An 8,834-nucleotide genomic window follows, 5' to 3' on the forward strand; every position below is an offset into this window, starting at 1 on the left:
ATTTCTATACACATTGTTCAATGGTATAGGCTACCTTTTTCACAACATGTTTACATTCTCCTTCACCAGTTCATTTTATTGTTTCAAGTTCTCCAATAAAATTTCCCATCATCTACCTTCAGGACCAAGGGTGTGAGGGGTGATGCTGGGAGGGTAGAGGGTGAGTGGGTTGGAAAGGGGGAACTGATTACAGGGATCACATGTGACCTCCTCCCTGGGAGAGAGACGGCAGAGAAGGGGGGCGGAAGGGAGACTCCGGATAGAGCAAGATATGACAAAATAACGATGTATAAATTAAAAAGGGAACATGAGGGAAGGGGGAGTGGGGAGGGAGGGGAAAAAAAAGAGGACCTGATGCAAAGGGCTTAAGTGGAGAGCAAATGCTTTGAAAATGATTGGGGCGGGGAATGTATGGATGTGCTTTATACAATTGATGTACGTATATGTATGGATTGTGATAAGAGTTGTATGAGTCCCTAATAAAATGTAAAAAAAGAAAAGGGAAAAAAAAAGAAAGAAAAGAAAATGATGAGGGCAAATCATGTACAGATGTGCATCATACAATTGATGTACGTATATGTATGGACTGTGATGAGAGTTGTATGAGCCCCTAATAAAACGTTTAAAACAAACAAAAAAATTTCCCATCATCTATCTATATTGTGAGTATATTAGTAATAGTTTTATGGGGGTAGAGGGGAAATAATAGTCTTAAAGTTAAGATCTGACAACTGGAATATTAGATCTCTCTTTTTTTATTTAGCTCTTCAACCTACCTTTCTTTTCTTTTTACCCATCGGTTTTTACTCTTGTCTTGAGAATCAACAAATGACCCAAAGAGAATTGAGATGAAGAAGACTGAACTCAGTTCGTTGAGTGCTTTCTGGAATCTTGCTTTCTGGAATCTTGCTTTCTGGAATCTTGCTTTCTGGAATCTTGCTTTCTGGGATTTCTGTCACTTATGTTCCCTTTTCCCTCTCTGAAACTTTCAAAGTGTATATTGCTGTTCTTAAATGTTTATATAGCTTTTCTAGTTACTAGTTGTCTGAAAAAGCTAGAGTGTTCTGCAAAAAGTCGTTCTGCAATTTTTGGAACCAGAAGATTTTGAGGTCCATTTTGATAATTTATTGTGTAAGCATTGTCCACTTTACATAGTCTTGGTGCAATAAATACAATTAACCTCTTTACACGGGAAATTTCCCCCACTAGGGGCTCCCATTACATATTTTTGAAGTTGTCTTCTCTCCAAAAATATGAATATTTTAAAGGGTTAATTCTGTAAATATCCGAAATACCTGTTTGTAAGGACGTTTTCCATAACAGTACAGAGAACACCTATCTATAGACTGCTACGCTTAGGGCAGACGCCGCTAGAGCCTTGTGCTAACACAGCCACTGTTGCAATGACTCAGTGATCCATAAAATAAGAATAAAATCCTTTAATTATTTGGAATAAAGTAGAAAATTGGTTTCTTTCCCTTTAAAATCCTTGTCAAAATTACCAGCCATAAAAATAATTGCTCTCATATAATACCCAAAACGAAGATTCATACTTTGGGAGATAGAAATTGCTTACAAAATGTGTCTTAGAAAAGGCCAGGGAAAAGACTTTCATGATGTTTTCATATCATTCTCTTTGGGGTCCTCGGAGATTGACAGTCTCAGGGAAAAAAATGTGTTCTTTATTTGAAATTAAATAGACTACCTTAGAATCTCTAAAATTGTCAGGAGTCTTTGTGAAAAGACAGTCTGATGCAGGCAACTGCAAGTCCATCTGTTGTTTTAATTTTGCTCTCTAATAATTCCCAGGAGCTTCCCTTGGTTTGAATATTGGAACAAACAAAAGTGAATCAGGTTGTTTTCGGTTAATATGAACCCCAAACTTCAATGTAGTATATTAGCCATTGCCTGCATTCCTCCAAGGTTGTTTGATTTTATTAACCTTCATGCTGTTCCCATCCAGTGTAAGTATATTCATCTTATCATCTGGGCTTGATTTCTTCACCTACTCAAACTCTGCAATTTCCAGTGATTTTTAGGTATGAATACTATGGAAATTTGTATAATTTTAAAAGAATAATGTAATCTATTTAAAATAATATACCAGTACAAAATATTTGCTCTGTATCATTGGGATGGTCTCATCCCTTTTTCATCAAGCATTTTAGAATTTGACATAAAATGCTCAATATTTATTATTAACATTTTTAAAGACTATTTAACTATGCTTCAGCAGTAAATCTTGTGACTTGGGAAAATCTACCATATACCAAAAGTTTCCTATTCGTAGAGTATGTGATTTTAGCCCACCCTCATGAATATTATTAGTAGTGTATTATGTTGTTTTGGTTGGGTTTGTTTTTTCTCACATTTTTTCTCTGTTGACCTTCCTGCTGTAGCACTTTTTCATAATGATTGTGAATTTAAAATATCTGACACCATTTCTTAATTGAGATTTGGCAAAATACTAAAAGTCAAGTCCTTTAAGACACAGGTCAGCCCCCAGTCATTAAAGTTTAGTGCCTCGCTAAAATTAGGGAGGATTAATTGTATACCATAACATATCCATCCTTGATCATATCTTAAAAGGTTAAAGTAGAATGATAATTCTCTTGCTATATTCCTTCTAGACATGAGAACTAACCCTACCATCAGACTTTTGATGAAATGGAAGTCAAGTAATTTTGACAGCAAGGAGAATGGATAATCTTCCTTTCGTTTTGGACTTGCTTCCTCTTTGCTCATTCCTTTCACGCCCCCCCCCCCTTCCTTAGCCTCCTTCCCATGTTGACATCAAAATGATAGCTAAGAAAGGTATGGTAACGAGAGTCCAAATGAAGGTGAGAATGCATTGCCAGTCAAAGCGCCCTTCTATTTGGAGCTTTAGCCCTATTTTGAAGCTAGCCATGGCGTGTACCGGCTATCTCGGTAATGTGCCGAATGGAGAGATCAACAGGTGTCTGAAGAACAGAATGAAACCCTGCTCAGAAAATGCAACTCGGCACGTCATGCATCAGATCATCACAGGAATGCCGCCCCGTCATTCTCTTGGGATATGACGTCGGGACCTGACTCTTTCTAACATCTTACTTACATGTACTATAAGCATCAAGGTGGTGGATTTGGGTTTGGCAAGTCAACTGAAACTGCTGCAGGAAAAGCACATTGCATTATGTGGGACTCCTAAGTGCATTCCACCACAGTGTGCAACTCATGGTGCACATGGACTTGACGTCGCTGTTCGGTCCTTGGGCTGTATGTTTTATACACTACTTCCTGGGAGACCGCTTTTGACATGGATACAGTCAAGATTAGGCTAAATAAAGTAGTGCTGGCAGATTATGAGGTGCCACCTTATTTATCAAGAAAGCCAATATAGCAGAATCATTTAAGCCTGTCTTCAGTATTAAACCATCCTCTTATGTCCTGAAATTCTTCAACAAAAAGCAAGGATTTGGGAAGACTCGGTTGATAGTGGATATGCTACCATTTCTACTCCTTTTGCAGCTCCAGTACCAGCATATGTGGTCATTTATTTGCTAGGAGAAGACTTTTGATTGGTCACCCACTCCCAAATAAAATGTATTTCCAAAGAATAAAATTTCAAGTGATTTTTTTTCTTCTTTGGGAGATGAAAATAGATTTTTTACTCAGTGGAGAAATCAAGAACAAGAAACTATGAATATTGGAAGAGGAGGAAGAATCCAACATGCCGAAGAAAGGCCACAGTCTTGATACCTTCATAGATCCCATTCCTCGGATAGCTCTGTCCCTTCCAATAGTCTATCTCCTGCAAGATCATATTCAGTGGAACGACCGACATCACTCAGCAGGAATGCTTTCAGCATCTAAGATCAGGAGCAGATGAGAAAGAAGTCAGAGACGCACCTGCAAGTAGCAATATCAATGTCTTTCACTTTGTTAAAGAAAAAACATCCGATAAATCTGCATCATTTGAAAGAACTGACAACGATCGAACACTCTCCAATCATCTTATTCCAAGAAAAAGGATCGCTTTCCACTTTAGCCAGATATCTCAGGCTGAAATGGTGCGAAAGTGGTTTGGGTATCTACAACTTAATGCCATTTAAAAGAACCTGCTGAACACCACGGCATCACCCCAAACAGAGACTTTGAGGGCCATCCACAACACATTCCCAGAAGGACTCACCAAGAAGTGACTGGAATGATAGAAGAGTCAAAAAGAACCCCAATGCTCCGACAGTGCACATGCCGTCACAGCAAACTTCCGTGAAGTATAGGCCTGCACTTCATAGCATCCCTGAGATAATTCAGCAAAAATCTGTATCTGGTTATGACCCTCTTCCTAAACAAAGCAAGACTAGAGTTATGAAGTCAACAGTGGGTTATCAGAAACATATCTTACAAAGCATTACCTATCCTTTGACTGCTCACAGTTTAAAACCAATCAGACAGAAAACGAAAAAGGCTAGGGTGAGCATTCTTGAGCCAGAGAAGGTATGTGTGGAGCTTCTAAAAGAGTATATGTCTCAAGAATCTTGGAAAGAAGTTCTATCTAGTGATAGAAATATGATCACTACTTATTATCCACACGATGGAAGGGCATTCATCTTGCTAATAGATCACCCTCACTGAGAATAGGTACACTGAGAAGATACAGCTTTGAAAATTTGCCATGAAAGTACTGGAAAAATATCAATATGCTTCAAGATTTCTTCAACTTGTAAGATCTACATCTCTCCAAATCACCTATTTTATGAAATGTGCTAAATATATTTTGATGGAGAATACCCTGGTATTAAATTTTGAAGTTTGGTTTTATGATGGGACAAAAATACACAAAAGAGAAGATTTAATTCAGGTGCTTGAGAAGAGGGGGAAATCTCACACCTTGAAAGGTGAAAGAGAACAGCCTGAGAATGGAAATGACAGTGTGTTTGGACCGTTCCGACGAGAGTCATCATGTATATTTAGCACTGGAATCTGTAATGTCGAAAGAGGAAAAGAAAAACGGAAGTTCTCCCTTTCCCCAAGTAATTACAGGAAAAAACCTTGAAGTACCAGTGCACCTAAGACCTTATCACCTCCCACGGATCCAGATTACTCAGTGAGAGATGGCCCATCCCTGAATACAGGCATGATGGAAAGTGCTGCTTCTCTAAAACAGGCACCAATCCTTTCACGGCTAATCAAGAAGGGTCTGACCCTATGCCAGCAGCTTCTACACCAAACATTTCTTCTTCTGGTTTAAAAGATTGTCTTCCTAAATGAGCACAGCTTTTGAAATCTGTTTATATGAAAAATGTTTGTTTGGCTACACAGTTAAGTAGTGGAGAGGTATGGGTTTGATTTTATGATGAATCCCAATTGGCCCTGCAGGGAGGAATGTCTTCCATCAGTTATCCATCACCAAATGGCCAAACAATTAGGGATGGGGAAAAAATGAAACGTTCCCAGGATACATCAAGCAGAAATTACAATGTCAGTCTTCCATTCTTTTGATATTTTATAATCCAACTCCTAATTTTCATGAATTAAATCTCCTTTAAAAGACATATAAACTTCCTAAATAACTTTGCTAGCTTTCAAGTAATTTGACTTCTTATTTAGTAACTTTTTCCTGAAAGCCTTTCTACTAAAGAGAACTTGAATCTGTACCATAATGTATTTGATTGAGAGAACAAAGGAGAATGAAATGTTGAGTAACTTATAAAATATACTAGTCACAGATTAAAACAAATTGGACACCTAACTTTGCTCTTAGAATGTGACCCCAAACTATGTTCAGGTATTTGTACTGAACAATCTTCTAAATGCAAAATCATAAATGGGGTGTGATATTTGTAGTTTTATGATTTTTTCCCTTTATCTCAGACATATTGAGAATCATGATAAAAATTGCTGGATATTTTTGTTTTCATTTTTAAATATAAGTGTTTATGTTACTAGTTAACATATGTAAATGAATGTTTGTTTTTTATTTTTTTAAATAACTTTATTTGTAACATAGTAGACTACATCAGATATTTTTCTCCAGTGGCAGATGAGGCAAAACATAACATTTCTATCTGATTCCTAATGAGACCTCGAGATCATCTGTCATTTGGACGATTCCGTTTCTTATGGTGTCTATGCTACTGCCCGTGAGGATACCAACGGTGCTTGTAGTGAAGAACATTTTGCTAAGCTGTTCCATCCTAGGTCCTTATTCAAGGGGCTGATCTTTCACTTCCAATCTAGTTGTCAGCACATGGTCATGTGTTTCTTCACTGTCATGTAGAGGATCTGGCCAAGGAATGGGTTTTGTATGATCATAGGGAATGTCCACAGAAGGGTGGCAGTATACTCTGTCCTGCCATTGGATGTCAAAGCAAGCTCTCCCTTGCAATTAGAGTCATCTGTGTAGATTTATGACAAACACTGTATAAAACTCCATTTCGAATTGATGAGAAATGTTTCAGGAGAGTTCTATTTAACAGTGCCCATTTCATTGCTTCTACTGCCATGGTGGGCCAAGATGTGCGTATCAGACGATGCTATAAAAAGAAACTGTTTGAAACATCTACTTCCAGGCATGTCTGTCTTCATCCCATGACAGGCCCGCAAGGCAAAACCACCATCTTCTCTCCTTTTATAGTTATTTTTGTAGCACCAGTTTCTTTTTTGGGGGGAGGGGGGAGGGCATCTTTTTAAAATCATTTTACCAGGGGCTCATACAACGCTTATCACAATTCATATGTACATAAATTGTGTAAAGCACAATTATTGCCCTCATCATTGCCCTCATCATTCTTAGAACATCCGCTCTCCACCCAAGCCCCTGGCATCAGCTCCTCATTTTCCCCTCCCTCCCTGTTGTGCTTCCCCCTCCCTCGTGAACCTTTGATAATTTACAACTTATTATTTTGTCATATCTTGCACTGTCTGACATCTCCCTTCACCCACTTTTCTGTTCTCTGTCCTCCAGGGAGGAGGCTATATGTAGATCCTTGTAATTGATTCCTCCTTTCCAACCCACCCTCCTTCCACCCTCCCAGTATCGCCACTCACACCACTGGTCCTGAAGGAATCATCTTCCCTGGATTTCCTGTGTTTCCAGTTCCTATCTGTACCAGTGTACATCCTCTGGTCTAGCCTGATTTTTAAGGTAGAATTGGGATCATGATAGTGGGGGGGAGGGAGAAAGTATTTAGGAACTAGAGGAAAGTTGTATGTCTCATCGTTGCTGCATCGCACCCTGACTGGCTCGACTCCTCCCTGAGACCCTTCTGTAAGGGATGTCCAGTGGCCTATAATTGGGTTTTGGGTCTCTACTCCGAGCTTCCCACCTCATTCACAATGATATGATTTTTTGATCAAATGATGCCTGATACCTGATCCCTTCAACACCTCATGATCTCACAGGCTGCTGTGCTTCTTCCATGTGGGTTTTGTTGCTTCTGAGCTAGATGACCGCTTGTTTACCTTCAAGTTTCTAAGACCCCAGATACTATCTCTTTTGATAGCTGGGCATCATCAGTTTTCTTCACCACATTTGCTTATGCACCCATTTGTCGTCAGCGAACGTATCAGGGAGGGTAGCACCAGTTTCTGATGAAACATTTCTGCAAGTGCATTTGATAAAAAAAAGAAGAAATGCAATGATAAGTTACTGTATATTTTTTATTTATTTAATTTTAAAGTAAGTTAATAATAAACTAAACTTTATATTTATAAAAATAAAAAAATTAAAATATTCCAAAGAGTCAAGATGAGTTAAAATCTACCAAGGTATATAAATAATCACAAGGTGACAGGCATTCAAGGAGGGAAAGGAAGTCAAAAAACAGGGCGACTTCTTATGTAGGGGAGTGAGAGTCGTTATACAGAATATTGATGGAAACAGACTTCATGTGTGCAGATGTATTTGTGCAGCTTAAGTAATTTAAAAGGTGTACTGTTAGTAAAGAATCATATTGCCCCTAAAGAACTGTGGTGTGGCAGTGTCGAATGCACTGACTTGTTCCAGCTTGGAGCCAGTTAGCGGTTACAACACACTTCGTGTATATAAGGGGAGCGGTGGGCCTTAAAAGCCTTGTGGCAGATAAGGCAACAAAAGCAGAGTGATAATAACTTCTAATGTGTCAATATTGCCGCAGCAAAGGAAGTTCAGTTTGAAGGGAATTAAGTTAACGAAGTATTGACGGAGGGAAACACTTGCTTTCAGTGTTAATTGGGTGGTATTCTGAATGAAACTACTATGCAATACAGATGTTCTTCAAGGGGGACTTCAGCTTAGATTAGTCCGCTCTCTGTCTGAAATTGCCTGGTGTCTTCCCAGCAAATTAAGTGAAAACATAGTTAAACAAATGGGAGTTTAATGGTGTTAAATTGTGTCTCTGTGTGTGAATGTGTGTGGGTATTGTACATGTGTAAGTGTGTGTATGTGTTGTGAAAGTGTATAAGTGTGTGTGTGTTTGGTCTACTTTTCTCAAAATTATTTTGATAGTCATAGCAGAGAATATGAAAAATGGAGATTTGTGAGTTTCGAAAAATGTCATCTTTCTGTTACAGCTTCCCAAGTATGAAGGGAAAGAAAACAATGGCAGTGGGTGCGCTATTCCCTGTAAGTCAAACATCTCCAGAAGATGCCAAGCTGAAGTCAGCTGAGTGGCTAATGTGAGCATGTGGATTTGTATATATTAAACACATACCTTTAAAGAGTTATAAATAATATAAAAACAAAAGCAAATCAATTGCCATCGTCTATACACCTCCTAGTGACCCTGTAGGACAGGGTAAAGGTGCTCTTGTGGGTGTCTGAGGCTGGGTGTCTTCACGGGCGTGAGAAGTCTCATCGTTCTCCCAAGGAA

At 38.7% G+C, this 8,834-nt stretch overlaps 2 pseudogenes; one reads left to right on the top strand and one right to left on the bottom strand.

The window, feature by feature from the left end:
- Positions 1–2,798: 2,798 nt before the first annotated feature.
- LOC142428082 (serine/threonine-protein kinase PLK4 pseudogene) lies at positions 2,799–5,531 on the top strand (annotated as a pseudogene).
- Positions 5,532–6,074: 543 nt separating this feature from the next.
- On the bottom strand, positions 6,075–6,488 carry LOC142428083 (large ribosomal subunit protein mL42 pseudogene; annotated as a pseudogene).
- Between the last annotated feature and the right edge of the window lie 2,346 nt (positions 6,489–8,834).

The sequence above is a fragment of the Tenrec ecaudatus genome, chromosome 15 (assembly GCF_050624435.1).
Source record: "Tenrec ecaudatus isolate mTenEca1 chromosome 15, mTenEca1.hap1, whole genome shotgun sequence".
Classification (NCBI taxonomy): Eukaryota; Metazoa; Chordata; class Mammalia; order Afrosoricida; family Tenrecidae; genus Tenrec; species Tenrec ecaudatus.